The sequence below is a fragment of the Sarcophilus harrisii genome, chromosome 2, assembly GCF_902635505.1.
Source record: "Sarcophilus harrisii chromosome 2, mSarHar1.11, whole genome shotgun sequence".
Lineage (NCBI taxonomy): Eukaryota > Metazoa > Chordata > Mammalia > Dasyuromorphia > Dasyuridae > Sarcophilus > Sarcophilus harrisii.
This window is the reverse complement of record NC_045427.1, coordinates 323637854-323659188: the sequence shown is the minus strand read 5'-3', so window position 1 is coordinate 323659188 and position 21335 is coordinate 323637854. Positions and strand designations below refer to the sequence as shown.

The following is a 21335-nucleotide window of genomic DNA, read 5'->3' as shown; positions in this document are numbered from 1 at the left end:
GTAAAACAACATCACTCATCAATTTTTTTGCTTTGGAAAAATTTTTTTTGATAAAATTGTTAATCTCATTTAGCATGGAATGGATTATATTACTTTAAGATAAAATATTTTAATATTTTATCCAATTTCATTTGTAATATATTAAATACTGATGGATAAAAACCTTTATCTCTGGGTTCCTCAATAATTTTTAAGAATTTAAAAGGGGTTCTGAGTCCAAAAAAGTTTGAGAACCATTGATTTAGCAGATAAAACAGAGATGAATACTCATGATGCTGTGGTCAAGCAAATTATTGAATAAGAGGCTAGAAAGAATCTAGGAATCATCTAGAAATCAACCCCCCTTCCCCAATGCAGGAGATCAAGGCCTACTTGCTCCTCAATATTCTCTCTTCTGCTTTTGTGTCACTACTGATTCTTGGTTCTTTTACCAAGTCTGTCTGATCACTAGTGGTTCATAATCCATATCTTGCTCCCTTGGCAAAGGTTTTGTCCTGGCTTTTCTCTTCTCTCTCTACACATACTCTCTTGGTGATTTCATCACCTCACATGGAAATCATTTCAGGTTGATAACTCCCAGATTTATATATTCAGCCCTACTGTCTCTCCTAAGCTCTAGCCCTACATTACCAACTATCTATGAAACATGTTGAAGTAGATGTCCTATAGGCATTTTTATCCTATTGAATGAACATTCATGTCTCCATCTTCTCTAAATTAAACTATTTAATTTATATTTGACATAACTTTTTCTTTTTATAGTAACTTTTTATTGACAGAATCCATGCCAGGGTAATTTTTTTACAACATTATCCCTTGTACTCTGTTCCGATTTTTCCCTCCCACCCTCCACCCCCTCCCCTAGATGGCAAGCAGTCCTATATATGTTGAATATCTCTTAGTATATCCTAGACACAATGTATGTGTGCAGATTCAAACAGTTTTCTTGTTGCACAGGGAGAATTGGATTCAGAAGGTAGAAATAACCCAAGAAGAAAAACAAAAATGCAAACAGTTTACATTCATTTCCCAGTGTTTTTTTCTTTGGGTGTAGCTGCTTCTGTCCATCATTGATCAATTGAAATCGAATTAGGTCTCTTTGTCAAAGAAATCCACTTCCATCAGATTACATCTTCATACAGTATCGTTGTTGATGTATATAATGATCTCTTGGTTCTGCTCATTTCACTTAGCATCAGTTCATGTAATTCTTTCCAAGCTTCTCTGTATTCATCTTGCTGGTCATTTCTTACAGAACAATAATATTCCATAACATTCATATACCACAATTTACCCATCCATTCTCCAATTGATGGGCATCCACTCAGTTTCCAGCTTCTAGCCACTACAAATAGGGCTGCCACAAACATTTTGGCACATACTGGTTCCTTTCCCTTCTTTAGTATCTCCTTGGGATATAAGCCCAGTAGAAACACTAGATCAAAGGGTATGCACAGTTTGATAACTTTTTGGGCATAATTCCAGATTGCTCTCCACAATGGTTGGATTCGTTCACAACTCCATCAACAATGTATCAGTGTCCCAGTTTTCCCGCATCCCCTCCAACAATCATCATTATTTTTTCCTGTCATCTTAGCCAATCTGACAGGTGTGTAGTGGTATCTCAGATTGTCTTAATTTGCATTTCTCTGATTAATAATGATTTGGAACACTTTCATATGAGTAGTAATGATTTCAATTTTATCATCTGAAAATTGACATATCTTTTTTTGAAGACTGATCTTTAACTGTTTCCTATTAGCTGGCTCTAGTGTAAGAGAGTTTCAGATACAAAAACCTCACATTGTATCTATCTCTAATAACTGGCATCAGAGTTTTGCATCAACAATCATGGGCTCTCATTTTGCAAGGGAGAGAAGAGGAGGTACTCTTTCAGTTCTGGCTACTAGCTTTGGCTGCCTGAAATTTTTATACCATATTATTGGTCTATTTCCCTGGCTTTGGTGTCTGTCATATCTATTGTAGACCACCCTAATTTTAAGAAAGTAGATGTTGGAGTTGCTTAGCAAAAGTGAATCTACTAATCTAGGCACCTATTCTTGCAAGAATGTAAAATAAATATTTCCTGCATTCATCAGTAGAATTCTTGGTAAGATATCTTGTTTCTTACAATGAGAAGTGGAAACTATGTTGGAGACAGTCAGATTCTATTTGTATCATTTTTAACCCCTGTAAGCACTGAGTATTTCTGTTGGATTTTTTCCCACTTTACTTTTGGAAGATCTAAGACAATCCTGTAAAGAGTGGCCTTGTACAGATTCACTGGTATCCTCCAAAGACAAACTGGGTTACTTTTATGCACAGCCACTATCATTCTAGGATCTATGGAGAAGCAGAATTTTTATACTCAGGAAGACCAGAAATAATCTTGTGTGCTGGATAAAAAGTGCACTATAAAAAAAAGTAAAGTGGGATTAAGGGGAGAGGCAGCAAGTTTCAGTAGCCTAAAATTGGGGAAGGGGAGGTGGAGAGAAAGAGTTAACTATCTGTGACAAAGGACAGAAAAAAAGCCCAAATAATTAATGTTGTGGTACCTGAGCCAAAACTGGAATGGATCCCAGGAAAATTTAACTATTAGGTTTGTCTTTGTGATTGTATAGATAATTCAATATTGGCAAGAGTGCTTGGTTTTTTCATCTCTGAGTACCCTTAAATGAGAAAAGAGACAATTCAGAATCAATTTAAGTTGAGATCTCTGCCCTTTTCTTTATCTGGTCAATCAGGAGTCAGGAAGAAAAGTCATAAAAATTGTTAAGAGGTAAAAATCCTCTTTTCCTATTCAAGAGTTGATAATTATATAGAAAAAGAAAATACAAGAATCAAATCAAATATTATCTTGGAAACAGGAACCTAAAAATTCTACTGGATTTTGTGTTTCATGGGGAATTTCATAGTAAAGTTTCACTGAATTTACTATGGATTATTAAAATGGAATGTAAGAAATTGAAATATACTTGCAACTAGCTTATTTCTACTTTTCTCTTTTGCAGATAATGAGATACAAGAGTTTCCTCAAACCCTTTAATGACTTTATTTACAATCTCCTATTTAATAAAGATATATTCTGGGGGTTAAGTTGGGAAAGTGCTTTACCACTTTTCTTAGCTATACGTAAGTTCATCTATCGTTACTACAAGTAAGGATTATTTCATTCTTTGTATTTGTATCTCTTGATCCTAGCACACAGCAGGTATTTAATAAATATTGCTGATTTACTATTAATCAGATAAATTTAAATTAAGATAATTCTGAACTAACACTACACACCTCTCAGATTGGCTAAAATGACAGGAAAAAGTAATGATAAATAATGGAGGGGTTGTGGGAAAACTGGGACACTAATACATTGTTGGTTGAATTATGAACTGATCCAAACATTCTGCACAGCAATTTGGAATGATGTCAAAAGGGCTATCAAACTGTGCATACCCACTGATCCAGCTGGGTCTGAATCCCAAAGAGATCATAAAAAAGGAAAGGGGATCAATATATATGCAAAAATGTTTGTGGCAGGCCTTTTCATAAGTGGCAAGAAACTGGAAACTGAGTGGATGCCCATCAGTTAAAGAACGGCTGAATAAGTTGTGGTATATGAATGTTATGGAAAATTGTTGTTCTGTAAGAAACGACCAGCAGGATGATTTCAAAGAGTCCTGGAGAGACTTACATGAACTGATGCTAAGTGAAATTCAGAGCAGAACCAGGAGATCATTGTTCACAACAACAAGAAAATTATGCGATTATCAACTCATGGCTCTTTTCAATATGAAATGATTCAGGCCAATTCCAATAGACTTGTGATAGAGAGAGAGAGATCTGCATCTAGAAGGAAGACAACAGGGACTGAATGTGGATTACAACATAGTATTTTCACCTTTTTGTTATCGTATGCTTGCCTTTTTTCCCTTATTTTTTCTTTTGTTGATCCGATTCTTCTTGTGAAGCATAATAAATGTGGAAATATGTACAGAAGAATTGCACATGTTTCACATATATTGAACTGCTTGTTGTCTAGAGGAGGGGGGATTAGAAGGGAGGAGAAAAAATTGGAATACAAGGTTTTGTAAGGGTAGATATTGAAAACAATGTTTGCATATATTTTGAAAATAGTTATTATTAAAAATAAATAAATACTGCTGATTTAATATTTAAATCCAAGCAAGAAGAATTTAAATTAACCTCTTCCATATAATAGATTTTTGCTCCTTAAATTTCTCCCTTCCAAAATAAAGACTAAGTTCTTTTAACCCTCAGAAAACAGCTCTAAGGGAAGAAGATATTTTGGAAAAAGCAAGGTTTCATATCCTAAGGAATATTTTTAAAACTAAAAAGAATGTCCAATTCTTTTTAGGAAAGAATTCTATGCAGAATTTTTAAAGCCAATAAACTTCATGTTTTAGTGGACAAAGTTTCACTTGTATATATGAGGCAGTTCAAAAAAAAATTTTTTTTGCTTAATTTAATTTTTTAGGAAATAGGAAAATGTATACATATGGGGTCACTATAATTGTTTAAGTAACAAGGGGATTCAATATAAAGAAGGAAACTGTTTAAAAATCTAGGCTTCAACTAGAAATTTTAAAAAATGCGCAATGAAATATATCGCAAAATATAAATCACATATGAAGCTAAAGGAAGATAAACATAGTCAGAGCCCAAGCAAATTGATATATTAAGAAAACAGAGATAATTATTAATGCAATACAAAGTAAAGTATATTACTGTATATACAAGGCAAACATGGAAAAGGAGAAATTAAAACAAAATATAAAAAGAAGAGGAAATGTGAAGAAATGCAAAGTAAAATGTTACAGACATGCAAAGAAAAATGCAGTTAAGTTGCTACAAAGCAGGCAAGACTTGCAAGACACTGACAAGCTTACAGATATTCAAGAAATGCAAATCAGCAGATCAAAATCAGGAAATGACAAAAGAAATTAAAAGGAAGTTTGAATTACAATGATAACTTGATGGCAATTAAAAGCTCAATTATGATCTGTACAGAGATATCTGGACACAGGAAGAAAATCATAATAAATATGAATCAAAAGTAAAAATAAAAATTAAGTACCATTATGGGCAGTAGGTTCTGCTAAACATTCTAAATAAAAAATAGCTTCAATTGTTAGTTACTAAACTATAGAAAGAAAAAATATATAACTTTATAATAATATATATAATGATATAATAATAATTTGGTTTTCTACTTTAGATCTTAAAGATGCTTTCTTTTGTATACCACTGCATAGTCACAAAGGGAAACCTTTAATGGGCAAACCGCCCACCAATTAATATGGATATTTTACTCTAGGACTTTCAAGACAGTCCCCACATATTAGTTTTTTTTTTTAATTATTAAAGCTTTTTACTTTCAAAACATATGCATAGATAACTTTCAACATTCATCCTTGCGAAACCTCGTCTTCCAAATTTTTTCCCTCTTCCCCATCCCCTCCTCTAGATGACAAGTAATCCAATATATGTTATACATATGCAGCTCTTCTATACATATTTCTTCTATTATCATGTTGCATAAAGAAAATCTGATCAAAAAGGGAAAAAATGAGACAACAGAAAAGTAAAACCAGTTCCACTTGTGCAATGATGAAGAGAACCATTTACATGCAGAGAGAGAACCATGGGAACAGAGGGTGGAAACAACATAGCATTCCCACTCTCTCTGTTGCTATTTACTTGCACTTTTTCTTTTTCTTCCTTCTTGATTTGATTTTTCTTGTGCGATCAGATAACTGTGTAAATATGTATAAACATATTGGATCTAACATGTATTTCAACATATTTAATATGTATTAAACTACCTGCCAGCTAGGGGAGGGGGTTAGGGGAGAAGGGGAGAATTTGGAACAAAAAGTTATGCAAAGGTCAATGTTGGAAAAATTACCCATGCATATGGCTTTGTAAATAAAAAGCTTTAACAATAAAAAATAAAAATAAAAAGCAAAAATAATAATAATAATAATTCTCATTTCAAATGCTTCCCATTGGTACATGGATGACTAGTAAGTAAAACCCTTTGCCAGCATCATCTGAAAACTAAGTCTGATCATTTTCTTTAAAAAAAAAAAAAAAAAGTTTTTTATTTTCAAAAAACATGCAAAGATAGTTTTCAACATCTACTTTTGCAAAATCTTGTGTTCAAATTTTCCCCTCCCTTTTCCCATTGCTCCCCAATGAGCTAAACATGTGCAATTATACATATTTCCACAATTATCATGTTGCACAAGAAAAATCAGATCAAAAGGGGAAAAAATTGAGAAAGAAAAAGCAAGCAAGCAAACAAAACAAAAAAAAAGTGAAAATATTATGTTGCGATCCACATGCAGTCTCCACTCTTGCAGATGGTTCTCTCCATCACAAGTCCATTAAAAATTAAAATCACTGTAATGTTGAAAAGAGCCACATCCATCAAAGTTTGATCCTATGTTTTTAAATAGAAAGCATCACATATCTTTATAAAAGGATAATGAAACTAGTGACTTTTCTAAATAGAAAACAATTACATGTTCATATATTTTAGAAAGATCACTTAAGTCTTCATGTCACACATGAAAAAAATCATAAAAGTTCATAATGAAAAATATTGGTTAATGAGGTTTTGAGACCCCCCCAAAAAAAAAACCAAGGTATAAAAAAAGGAATTTATTATTAATATGGCAGTTATTTAAAAGGCTGCATGAAAGTACTCAAAACATATGTATTGTTTTTGTTGTTTCTAAGTCTGACTCAGTTCCTTTCTCATAGTTTATTTGCAGAAATACACAAACTAAATCTAAGCATGGTGACAGTGGAGAGGATTTGATTTCCACAGATAAAAATGTTTTCTACTTAGAATGTGCTACCAATAAAATAATACTTAAAAAAAAAAAAAGCTTCTTGAAAAAGAAATTAAGTCAAAACATCTAATTTGCCAGTTAACATATAAGGGAGTCATTGAGCTATTTATTATGTAGCCCCACTGAAAAAATTTAGTTTACTTCATGTAATCTTATTCCAATGATATCAAAATATCACCTGCACTCTATAAGTATAAAATTCTTAATATAAGCCATGTAAACATAAAGACTGAAGGCAGTCTCCCTGATATAATTAGAAGAAGTAGAAAGAAAGAGATTATTATTTTAAGAAATTAAAGTTAAAGAGGGAAATTGGTGATATGTCTGTAGCACTACTAATTATAAGCACTGATACAGCACTCAGAATAAATTTGGAAGGAAAAACCATGAACCCATAAATCATAAGGGGTTCCAGAAGATGACCTCTGCTCTTTATTGAAAAGGAAACAATGTCCCTGAGTTCCTAAGGTATTTAATGTATATTTCAACAACAAATATCAGCTGAATAAAACATCTGACCAAAATCTTTATTCAGTTAAGAAACTGCCCTTTTGACACCAAAGCATAAGCACCAATGTTCTAGGGAATTCAGGAGCAGATGTAGAGACCTCAGGAGAATGTAAAAAATAATAAATTACTTATTTTCTGCCAGAGAATGAAAAACTGTGACTTCTAGGATCAAATGAGATAATTGTACAAATCTCCCAGACAAATGTAGATCTTGTCTCACAAAACTGTTTTAACAACTAATCAAAAACAGGTTCACATGAATTACGTGATTAGAGGGATGGAGCAGGGGCTGTTTGCAAACATGTCTAACTTCAAAATCTATAAGTTTTTTAAAAAGGAGAGTGGGGGAAGGGAAGAAATATACAACTAAAATTGAATCTATAAGGTATGAAAGAAAAATATGACAAAGTAAAAACCTCATGAAATAATATCCAACAACTGCAATACCTACCTAAAGTTCAGTCTCCAGCCTCAAGCCACCAGAACCAAACAAAGATATAGGTTTGTGCTTTAGACCTACTTGTGAGGCAGATCCTGTCAAGTCCCCTCAGAAATTACCATCATTGAATCTTACTTTGTCCCACAAGAAGGGAAATCTCCGATTCAAGCCCACTACCTTGCCAGACAAAATCCAACTCTTAGCTGCTTCTTGGATATCCCTCCAACCAAGGCCAGCCCAGTACTCCCCTCTCCTAAGCCACCAGAAAGATTCTGAAATGTTTTAATCAAGTTTCTCCCTCAACAGGCCTCTCTCCAACCACTATTTTTTGTCTCAACTTGCTCCTCAATAGTTAGAACATTCATATCCCCCTTCTTAGTTATTCTGAACCTAGTTGCCAATGTACAAACTCCATTCCCCATCCTCCTTTACTCCCATTCCCTTACCATTTTCACCACTCAGGTCAGACTTAGCTACCCCCTTAAACACTGTGCTTGTGGATACTAAATAAATATCCTAAACCTTTTCTTTTGATACTTCCATCTCCTGGCACTGAGACCCGGCATCCTCCTGAAGACATTGCATTCTCTCTAAGACCATTTCTGGTGGCCAGGTGGGGCAATAGACAGTGTGCCAGCCTTAGAGAAAGGAAGACTCAACTTCCTGAGTTCAAATCTGGCCTCAGACATACACTAGCTTTGTGAACTTGGACAGGTCATTTATCCCTGTTTGCCTCAATTTTCTCATCTGCAAAATGAGCCAGAGAAGAAAATGGCAAACCACTTTGCCAAAAAAAAAAAAAACAAATGGGACCACAAAGACTCAAACTCCCCAAAGAAGAGGCTTCTATATAAGTCCCTTGTGCCCAAGTCACTGGTAGGTAAGTAGAAGTCTCCTTGCTCTCAATTGGCATCTCATTTCTTTTGTCTCTATCACTTGGCGTCAAGTTCTCCTTTGAAAATGGCCATGATGAGCTTTAGAGACACCTCTCTTCCTCAATGAGTTCAACTCCTGGCTCACAGACTCCCACACTCAACTCCTTCACTCAAACTAAGGAGGCTTGAGCATAAATTCTGATGCTTCCTCAAATATCCTAAATTCTCAAGTCTTTCAGTCAATTAACACAGCCTATTCCTCTACTCTACCTCAGCTAGACATAGAGATAGTCACACCCTGGACTTTGCCACCACTCACAAGGATTCCACTTCAGGTTCAGAAACTCAGAAATTCTTTTATTTGTTCAAAGTCTTTTATTCTTCCTTCTAATCCTATGCTTTGTGGACACCAATCAGGTGGCTCATCTTCCCCAAGACCCCTAATTTTACTCCACCTCACTGGCAATCACCCTCCTCCTTCCTAATAAACTCACTAGACCCCTGGACAGAACAGCTGATTCTATTCTCTCCTAAAGCCTACCAAGGCAAACACCCCCAACACCCTCTTTTCTATCACTCCAGCACCAAGGAACCTTCTTCTAACTTTCCATATCTTGTCATTTTAGAAAACCAAATCAATTCTCCAATTTTCTCTAATCTAGAATGCTTTAATCCTTATCAATTACCAATAACTCCATGCCAAATTCCATTCCTAACTTAACTCTTCTCATTCATCTCCTTAACTCCCATTCTCAAATACTGCAAATACTACAGAAACAGAACCTATGAAAATATAACCATGCTGATTATATCCACTATAAATTTGTTATCTAATATTCTACTCTTTCCTAATCAATTCATCATCCAACTGCACACAGCAGCTGTTTCAAAGTTTCTCATCTCTCCTAAAACTTCCCAAGATACACACATACAACCTCTCTGCTAAGGTTTCTGCTTCATATTACTCCAAAATCCCAAGATCATTTGTCAAATGCTCCTTATTCTTCACTTCTCAGCTCATTCATTCCTACCTACTAGTTCTTTTTCACCTGTCTCATAAAAAGGAGCCCTTCTCCTTGCCAAGGCTGACTAATCGACAGGCAGCCTTGATCCCATCCTCTTCCATCTATTATAGCAAACAGCCTCCTTCCCCTCTGCCCACAACTATGCCTAAATCCCATTTTTAAAAAACTTCCACCCAATTCAATAATCTTGCTAGCTACTACTGCCTCGTATCTCTCTCTTCTCCTTAGCTAAAATCTTTTAGCAAGACACTGACATTAGGTGTTCCCATTTATTTTCCTGTCACTCTCCTATAAAGTTCTAAGATTTCTGAACTAATCATTAACTGAAACTGCTCCCTCCAAAGTTACCAATGATCTCTTAACAAGTGGTCTTTTCTCATCCTTCTTGAACTCTCTAAAATTATCTGATGCTATTGATTACTCTCTCCTCCTAAACATTGACAACGCTCTCTGTTTACTTAAAACTGCTCCCTACATTTCTCTTCCTTCCTGACAATTCATCTACTTCTCGTGCTAGTTCTTCATCCATGTCACAAGTACTTATCATCAATACTTTCCAATACTTCATATGAGATCTAGACAAGAGTAATATTTAGGAGATTTTTCCTAAAACAAAACTCTGGGGGACATGAGGCAACATTTGAAACATTTGGAAATATTTGGAAACAGACTCCTAGGATTTGAACTGTCTACAAGAATTGCAAATCCTTGGGAAGATTGTGAAACATAAATAACAGCATAAATACTGAATATATACTTTATACATTTGATCTAAATTTTAAAAATATCAAGATCAAAGCAAATGATTCAATATTGAATGAAGATGCAATAATGAAATTAGTGAACAAATCAAAGAAGCAATTAATATTAAGTGAAAAGGAAAGACTGGATAAAACATCACATTTTTTTGAATATGGGTAAAGCAAGACTCCAAAAAACAAAACAAAAAACAAACAAACAAACAAAAAACCCTGTCTGAAAGTTTACATTATAAAAGAAAATGAGAACTAGTAAACTGAGTGTGTAGTTTTTAAAATAACAAACTAAGAACAAAAATAAAGATCTTTAAATCAGTGGAAAAAAGAAAATGGAAAACAAAAAGACTAGGAAAAATCTAAAATTTGCTTTCTTTGAAAAAATTAAGAAAAATCAAAAAGTTTGTAATAGGATTTAAAAAGAAAACTCAATTCTCAAAAATAAAAGGTGACAATACAAAAAGAGAAATAAAAGGACTTTTAATAACCCATGATACACAATATATGGCAGCAAAATTTTAAAAATTTCTAGAAATATTATATAGTTGGCTCGGTGGATAGAGTGCTAAACCAGAAATACGGAAGACCTGATTCTCAGGCATTTATTAATTATGTGACTCATAGCTAATAACTTACCACATATCTGCCTCAATTTACTTATTTGTAAAATGGGACCAACTAATAGCATTTATTTCCCATGGTTGTTGCAATGACAAAATAAAATAAAATAATGTTTATAAAGTACTTTACAAATACTAAAGTACAATATAAATGTTAATTATGGTTGTTATTGTTATAATGTCCAAATTGAAGAGAACATGAAGGAATACTTGAGAACATGAGGGAATACATGAGGGAACAAATTATGAGCAGAAGATAATTTTAAGCATCACCAAAAAAGGTCTGTTTCAATTGGAAATGAGGGGGAGGCAGCCAGGGCAACCAGTACAAATGCCAGCGCAGACAGCTCAGAGTCCCGGGGCAGAGAATTTATGGGAGGAAACAGACCAGGAAAGATTTGTTTCAATCAGAAACAGGAGAGAAGCAACGAAACACAAACAGCTGACCACAAACACCAGGCTGCAGAGCCCAGAGGGAGAGCAGTCTCAGTGGAGGAAGCGCAGTCTCAGTGGAGGAAGCAGACCAGAGAAGGTCTGTTTCAATGGGAAGCCAGAGAGAGACAGTGAGGCTCGGGCAGCTGACCACAAATGCCAGCACAGACACCTCAGAATCCTGGAGCAATGCAATCTCAGGGTGCCTGAGCAGATTCTGACCACAAACACCAAGGCAGACAGCACAGAGCCCCAGGGCATTGCTGACAACTCCACATGGCAAAGCCAGCACCAACAGTGAATCAGCACTGACCCAGTGTAGCTACAGTTGCTTGGAAAACCTCTCCCTTCCTAAAGGCAGACCTTAACTTAAAAAAGAAAAATAAGTAAAAAAGTAAAGAGGACTCTAACAATTGACAGCTTTTATGGTGAAAGACAAGAACAGATTTCAAACCCTAAGGACACTAAAGGCAGACTGTCTCCAGATGAAGCTCCAAAAGGTGATATAACCTTATCCCTATCACACAAGGCTCTCCTAGAAGAACATTAAAAAGGATCTTAAAAGAGAGCTAGAAGAAAAATGGGGAAAGGAAATGAAAGAGAGTTTGGAAAAGGCAACACAAAATAGACATAGTGAAATGGAAAAAGCATATAACTCAGAAGAACATATAAGATAGATTTGATAAAATGGAAAAAGAAAGCAAGTCCCAGAAAAACAATTTATGAAGAAGAAAAAGAAAATAACTTCTTAAAAAACAGAATTTGTGAAATGGAAAACGAAAATAACTCCCTAAAAAACAGAATTTGTGAAATGGAAAAAAATTCCATAGAACAAAACAACTCATTCAAAAATTCAATTGGACAAAAACAAAAAGAAGTAAAAAAAAAAAAAAAAAAAAAAAAAAAAAAAAAAAAAAAAAAAAAGTAAATGAAGAAACTAACACACTAAAATTCAGAACTGAACAAATAGAAATGAATGACTTAATAAGACAACAAGAATCAATCAAGCAAAAACCAAAAAGAAAAAATATAAAAAAAAGTAAAATACCTACTGGGGAAAACAACCGACCTGGAAAATAGATCTAGAAGAGACAATCTAAGGATTATTGGATTCTGAAATATGTGATGAAAAAAAAAAGAGAGCCTAGACACTATCATTCAGGAAATCATCAAAGAGAACTGCCAAGATATCATACAAACAACAGAAGATAAAATGACCATTGAAAGAATTCACCAAACACCTCCAGAAAGAAACCCCAAAATTAAAACCCCAAGGAATATGATGGCTATATTTCTGAACTATTAGACCAAGGAAAAAATATTACAAGCAGCCAAAAAGAAACCATTCAAATACTGAGGAGCCACAATAAGGATTACTCAGGATCTAGCAGTTTCCACTTCAAAGGATCAAAAAGTCTACAATCTGCTATTCCAAAAGGTGAAGGATCTTGGAATGGAGCCAAGAATAAATTATTGCTAAATTGAGCATTTTCCTTCAGGGAAGAAGATGGATATTCAAAGAAACTGGTGAATTGTATGTATTTTTGATGAAAAGACAGAGCTAAACAAAAAATTTGACCTCCAAATATAGAACTCAAGAGAAACACAAAAAGTTAAAAAGAAAAATAAAAAACTCTTGAAAACTGTATTTCTGTTATAGGTATACATTGAGAATACATGTATAATCTGATTTTACTGTTATAATATAAAAAAGAAATTAGAGATGCAAAGAGGATTGTAACAGAAAAAGCAGGGGAAAGTGGAGGTAAAATGAGGGAAATTACATCCCAGGAAGAGGCAAAGAATATATATTATAATTGAGGGAAAGAAGGGAGGGTGATGAATATTGTATGAATCTTACTCTTCATCAGATTTGGCCCAAAGAAAGAATAGCAGATATATTTGGTTTCACTGAGAAACATTTCTCATCTTATAGAAAAGTGGGAGGGGAAATTCGGACAAAAGGGAAGGGGTAGACTAAATAGAAGGGAAAAGAGAAATAGTAGGGGAAAGGTATAAGAAAGGGGGAAGGTCTCTGAAGGGGGAGGACTGCTTGACGGAAGTAGTGCTCATAAGTAAAATACTAGGGAGAAGGGAAAGGGGAAAAGGAAAGAGAAAAGTATAATTTGGGATTAATAAAACAGCAAGAAATACAGAATTAGTAATTTTAACTATAAATGTGAATGGGGTGAACTCTCCCATAAAACGTAAGCAGATAGCAAGAGCGAGAATCCTACAATATGTTGTTTACAAGAAATACATTTAAAGAATAATAATACATACAGAGTAAAAGTAAAAGGCTAGAGTAGAAGCTATTATGCTTCAGGTGAAGTTAAAAAAAAAAAAAAAAAAGCAGGGGTAGCCATCTTGATCTCAGATCAAGCAAAAGCAAAATGTGAATTGATTAAAAGAGATAAGGAAGGAACTGATATCTTGTGAAAGGGTACCATAGATAATGAAGCAATATCAATATTAATCATATATGTAACAAGTGGTATAGCATCTAAATTCCTAAAGGAGAAGTTAAGAGAGTTGCAAAAAGAAATAGATAGCAAAACTATAATAGTGGGAGATCTCAACCTTGCTCTCTCAGAACTAGATAAATCAAAACATAAAATAAATAAGAAAGAAGTTAAAGAGGTAAATAGAATACTAGAAAAACTAGATCTTTGGAGAAAATTGAATGGAGACAAAAAGGAGTATACTTTCTTCTTGGCAGTTCATGGAACCGATACAAAAATTGACCATATATTATAACATAAAGACCTCAAAATCAAATACAGAAAGGCAAAAAGAGTAAATGCATTTTTTTCAGATCACAATGCAATAAAAATTATTCTATAAAGGGCCAGGGGAAAATAGACCAAATAAGAAATTGGAAACTAAATAATAATATAATAATAATCTCATCCTAAAGAATAAATGAGTGAAACAGCAATCATAGACACAATCAATAATTTCATCCAAGAGAATGACAATAATTAGACAACATACCAAAATTTGTGGGATGCAGCCAAGCAGTGATAAAGGTAATTTTATATCTTCGGAAGCTTACTTGCATAAAATAGAGAAAGAGAAGATCAATAAATTGGGCTTGCAACTAAGAAAGCTAGAAAAAGAACAAATTAAAAACCCCCAATCAAATACCAAACTTGAAATTCTAAAAATAAAAGGAGAGATCAATAAAACTGAAACTAAAAAAAAACTATTGAATAAATAAAACTAAGAGATGGTTTTATGGAAAAAAAAACAACAACAACAACAAAATAACCTTTAGTTAATTTGATTAGAAAAAGCTAAGAGGAAAATCAAATTGTTAGTCTCAAAAATGAAAAGGGAGAACTATCCACCAATGAAGAGGAAATTAGAGCAATTATCAGGAGTTACTTTGTCCAACTTTATGTCAATAAATTTGACAACCTAAGTGAAATGGAGATATTACCTACAAAAATATAGACTGCCTAGAATAACATAAAAGGAAATAAATTAAATAGTCCCATTTTAGAAAATGAAATAGAACAAGCTATTAATTAACTGCCCCAGGCCCAGATGGATTTACATGTGAATTCTGTCAAATATTTAAAGAACAATTAACTCCAACATTATATAAACTATTTGAAAAAATAGGGAATGAAGGACTCCTACCAAACTCCTTTTATGATACAGACATGGTACTGATACCTAAACCAGGTAGGACAAAAACAGAGAAAGAAAATGATAGACAAATCTTCCTAATGAATATTGATGCAAAAATCTTAAACATAATATTAGCAAAGAGATTACAGATAATCATTTCCAGGATAATACACTACAACCAAGTAGGATTTATACTAGGAATGCAAGGTTGGTTCAATATTAGGAAAACTATTAACATAATTGACTATATCAATAACCAAATTAACAAAAACCATATGATTATCTCAATAGGTGCAGAAAAAGCATTTGATAAAATCCAACACCCATTTCTATAAAAAACACTAGAGAGCATAGGAATAAATGGACTTTTCCTTAAAATAGTCAGTAGCCTCTATTTAAAATGATCAGCAAGCATTATATATAATGGGGATAAACTAGAACCATTCCCAATAAGATCAGGGGTGAAACAAGGTTGCCCACTATCACCACTGCTATTCAATATTGTATTAGAAATACTAGCCTTGGCAATAAGAGAAGAAAAAGAGATTAAAGGAATTAGAGTAAGTAATGAGGAAATCAAATTATCACTCTTTGCAGATGATATGATGGTATATTTAGAGAACTCCAATGAATCAACTAAAAAGCTATTAGAAATAATCCACAACTTCACCAAAGTTGCAGAATACAAAATAAATCCACATAAATCATCAGCATTTTTATTATAAATCACTAACAAATTCCAACAGCAAGAGATACAAAGAGAAATTTCATTTAAAATAACTGTTGATAATATAAAACATTTGGGAATTTATCTGCCAAGGAAAGTCAGGAACTATATAAGCAAAACTACAAAACACTTTCCACACAAATAAAGTCAGATCTAAGCAATTGGAAAAATATCAAGTTTTCCTGGATAGATCGAACAAATATAATAAAGATGGCAATACTCCCTAAAATAATCTATTTATTAGTGCTATAACAATCAAACTCCTAAAACACTATTTTACTGAACTAGAAAAAATAACAAAATTCATATGGAAGAACAAAAGGTCAAGAATTTCAAAGGAATTAATGAAGATAAAAAAGATAAAATGAAGATAAAAGCAAATGAAGGAAGGTGGCCCCTAAAATTATATTATAAAGAAGCGGTCATCAAAACTATTTGGTACTGGCTAAGAAATACACTAGTTGATCAGTGGAATTGGTTAGGCTCACAGAACTATTTAAAATAGCCAATGACCATAGCAATCTAGTATCTGACAAACCAAAAAGCCCCACTTTTGGGGATAAGAATTCACTAAGTGACAAAAATTGCTGGGAAAACTGGAAACTAGTATGGCAGAAAAGTAGGTAGAGTCCCACACCTAACATTGCATACCAAGATAAGATTGAAATGGGTTCATGATTTAGACATAATGATACTATAAACAAATTAGAAGAACATAGGATAATTTACCTCTCAGATTTGTGGAGGAGGAAGGAATTTGTGACCAAAAAAGAACGAGAGATCATTATTGATCATAAAATAGATAATTTTGATTATATTAAGTTAAAAAGCTTTTGTACAAACAAAACTAATGCAGACAAGATTACAAGGGAAGCAATAAACTGGGAAAACATTTTTACATCCAAAGGATATGATAAAGGCCTCATTTCTAAAATACATAGAGAATTGATTCAAATTTATAACAGTTCAAGCCATTCTCCAATTGATAAATGGTCAAAAGTTATGAACAGACAATTTTCAGATGAAGGAACTGAAACTATTTTTAGCCACATGAAAAGGTGTTCCAAATCACTATTGATCAGAGAAATGCAAATTAAGACAACTCTGAGATATCACTACATACCTGTCAAGTTGGCTAAGATAACAGGAAAAGATAATGACGCATGTTGGAGGGGATGTGGGAAAACTGGGACACTGATACATTGTCAGTGGAACTGTGAACGAATCCAACCATCCATATAAATCATCAGCATTCTTATTACACATCAGTTTGGAATTATGCTCAAAAAATTATCAAACTGTGCATACCCTTTGATCCAGCAATGTGTCTATTGGGATTATATCCCAAAGAGATCTTAAAAGAGGAAAAGGGACCCACACGTACAAAAATGTTTGTGGCAACCCTTTTTTAGTGGCTAGAAACTGGAAACTGAATGGATGCCCATCAATTGAAGAATGGCTTAATAAATTATGGTATATGAATGCTATGGAATACTATTGTTCTATAAGAAATGACCAGCAGGATGATTTCAGAGGACTGGAGAGACCAACATGAACTGATGCTAAGTGAAATGAGCAGAACCAGGAGATCATTATATATAGCAACAACAAGATTATACGATGTTCAATTCTGATGGATGTGGCTCTCTTCAACATGGAGATAATTCGGACCAGTTCCACTTGTATAGTGATGAAGAGAACCATTTACATCCAGAGAGAGAACCATGGAAACACAGGGCAGAAGACAGCATAGCATTCTCACTCTCTCTGTTATTATTTGCTTGCATTTTGTTTCTTTTTTCTCAGTTTTTCTTTTTCTTCCTTCTTAATCTGATTTTTCTTGCACAACCAGATGGCTGTGTGAATATGTATACACATATTGGATCTGTCATGTATTTCGGCATATTTGGCATGTATTGGACTGCCAGCAAGATGGGAGGAGGTGGAAGGGGGAGGAGATTTGCAGCAGGGGGCTATGCAGGGGTCAATGTTGGAAAAATTCCCCATGCATATGTTTTGTGAATAAAAAGCTTTAATTTTAAAAAGAGAGAGAACATAAGCAAGAGAGCTTAAATAATCCAATGTAAAAAAAAAAAAAAAATTTGGAATAAGCCATAAAAGAAACATTAACTGAAAATAACCATGATCTAGACATTTATGGAAAATTCATCTAACCCCCAAAACTTACAATTTCTGCCTTGCCATTATTCCTTTCTTTCCACTTGGAAGAAGAGCTTCAACACCAGACATTCAGAAACTTTACTAGAGGAAAACTTTGAAATTCCACCCCAGGACTGAATTGTCTTAAGCATGGAATAAATGAATACAAATTCACCCATCCCATTATAATTAGTTCACTCCAGATCTTGCTTCATATCCATTTATTCTGGACATCTTTCTAACTCCTTTGATGCAACTACACATATACTTGTCTTCTCACCCCATTCTAGCTCGTTTTGAGTATAATCAAATCAATATTATCATTACTTCTGAGAAAAAACATGGCAACAGCTCTACTCAGCATTCCTGAGACAACCTGGAGAAAGAAAGAGGGGACCACCTTTCTCAGAACCCCAGTATATATATATATATATATATATATATATATATATATATAGTCACTTACTTTTAGACTGTAAATTCTTTAAAAGCAGGGACTTTCTCACTTTTATATAAGTACGGTACCTGGCTAATAGATACTCAATGCTTTTTTTCAATCAGTTATTTTTTAAAATGTTAAAGGAATATATACAATTAATACTGAGGCTATACAAATTGCCCAATTTAAAAAAAAAAAAATTCTGTTAAACTACATAAGACACATGAGGTCTCTAATACCAGAAAAGGATATAGAAAAGAAAAAAAAAAAATTAAGGGCATAGGGTGGGAGATAGGGGAGGAATGAATAAATATGTCATCACTAATATTAATAAAATCCTAGTAAATGAGACTTCTTCCCTTAAAAAAAGAAACTAAACAGAGAAAGAAAAAAAAAAGATCATAGAAGAATCCAATGTTTTTAACTAGATAGCAAGAAAATCTTTAAATAAAAATATGGTGATTTTTATAACCACTATATAATGCCATTTTTCTTTTAACCTGTGGTTATCATGTATATGGCACAGCTACAAAAATATCAGATTGAATTATCTCTTCTCTCTTTTTGAAGATATGAACTATGTTGAGGTGCTGAAATAGAACCAATAAAAGTAGTTTTGAGACTTTCACAGATAATATGTAATGGTGGCATTGTACTGCCATGCTATTAGAATAAAAATATATTGCTAAATATGAGCTGAACCGGTTAAAAATAGGAATTCTACTCAAAGATTCACAGATGTTCATTACTTTAGTTGGCATTTTAAGTGGCCACTCATGAGACTAAAATATCTCAGGCACAAACGCAAAGCATAATTACATTTAATGGTGAAGTCTTGCAAGAGTCTGTCAAATTAGAAGATAAGGTCTCTTCATGTGGGAATATCAAAATCATTTTATTCAAATGAATGGCTTCCTGTATTTTCAGTTATATTATTTACCCAGAATAAAAATGTTCAAATATCCCAAGGGTTCTGTGAGTTATTCAATTAGGATGTAATCTTCAATGAATCAGATTGGAACTAGTTCATGATGTCCTATCCTCTGTGATTCTTGTCCATGCCCTTCCAGGAATTCACTATCTTCTACTTTCTGAGTGTCTAATAATTGTTTTCTTCAGGTATCACTTAATAGCAATGTAACACTCAATTGTAAGGTACTTAATCTTATACAATGTATCTATCTTCTTATCTTGTAGATTTAGCTTTATTTAGATTATATCAGATGTATAATTCCTTTACATAAGGTTTTTGGACTGTAAAGAAAGGCAAAAATAAAAACAAAAACAAACACAGAGAGAAACTACTTTGCCATCATGCTAATTACAAAGCCCACTAAATGATTTAGTTATATGTAGATGCTTTTTCTTTTTTATTAATAGGTTCAGAAATGTCTTTTCCATACTGTCTTCAAGTACTTCATAATTTGATTTCTCAATTATCTTATAGATGCATAACGTCCAGCATAGCTCAGTCTCTATTAAGTACATTTGATTTAACCCAGTTATTTTAAACATTTTTAAATGTTTAAATGTTTTTTTTTTACTTTTCAATTAACAAGCAGTCTAAATCATATTATTCCTTCTATATCTGCCAAATAAAGAAATTTTAAAAATGAAAATACCTATTTCCACAGTCTGACAAAAACAGACTGCCCCATTAACATATTTTATATTTTTTAATGTTTTTTTAATTTTTTTTAAATTGTTTTAAAATGTATGTGTCATACAGTATTTTAAGTTAACCATCTCTATATCAGGAATTGAGGGGCATATTTCTTCTTCAATCTTTTGAGTTCATGTGGCCATTGTGCCGATCAGAGTTCTGAAGTCTTTCAAAAGTGGTTTTTCTCTAAGATTATCATTACATAAATTGCTCTCCTAGTTCTGCTCACTTTACTTTATATAAGTTCATAGGTATCTTTCCAATTTGCTCTGAAATTGTCCATTTCATAATTTTTATGGAATAATATTCTTTCATAAATACATAACACAATTTCTTTAGTCATACCCAAAATATAGGGACAAATCCTTCATTACCTATTTTAGGTACCTTAACAAAAGCTGCTACAAATATTTTCGTATATATCTATGCCTTTTTAAAAAATTTTCTCTGAGATATAAGGAAGAATAAAAGTAATATAATTGGGTCAGAGCATTAAGGGTATTTACAGTTTGGCAATCTTCTGAATTCCTTTCTAGAAAGGTTGGATCCATCCACATCTCCAATAGCACTAGTTACTTTTTCCACCCTATCAAGAGATGACATCTTAGAATCTGTGAAAGTAAAAAAAAAATTATAAAAACTAAATGAACTTTATAGATCTTTCCTCTTGTTCTCCTATTTCTGTTTATTGTTCTACTTTAATTTTTATCCTTATATTGCTGCAAGTTAACTTTGTTTAAATAGATTTATTGGCAAGGTTTCATTAACCTTCATTTAATCTTGAAATACTTCCCTTCATTTTATTAGTTGATATTACGGACAACTAATTAAGAATGATACAGCAGCAATAATTTAAATCCTGCTGGTTAAAATGGAGTGAATTTTCATTGTTTTGTTTTTTTCATAAATTAAATTTGCCTTTTTACTTTTATTGCAAATTGGAACTTAAAAGAAGAATAGTTTTATGGATATCAAAGATTGTTAGTGACCTAAAATAATAGCATTGAGGAAAAAAAAAATCTAAAATCTAAAAGAATCTAAAAGACTCTTAAAAATCATTTGGGTTTCCACTGTCATCAAACAGGATAATAGGTTGAAAATTGGGGAGACATTAAAGTTCCACATCTTCATTAGATACATGGGGGAACAGAACTTTTCCCAACATCATCAAAGTTACCA

At 33.1% G+C, this 21335-nt stretch overlaps 1 protein-coding gene across 7 annotated transcripts in view; it reads right to left on the bottom strand.

Annotated features, from left to right (window-relative positions):
• Positions 1–21335, bottom strand: part of FUT8 (fucosyltransferase 8) — a 394186-nt gene that overhangs the window by 163006 nt on the left and 209845 nt on the right. Inside the window, exon 2 of one of the 7 annotated variants that reach the window (XM_031952738.1) lies at positions 20663–20767. The exons of the other annotated variants lie outside the window; for them this stretch is intronic. The gene's annotated coding sequence lies outside the window, so the exon portion shown is untranslated. The remainder of the gene's footprint in view (positions 1–20662; positions 20768–21335) is intronic. 7 annotated transcript variants of the gene reach the window in all.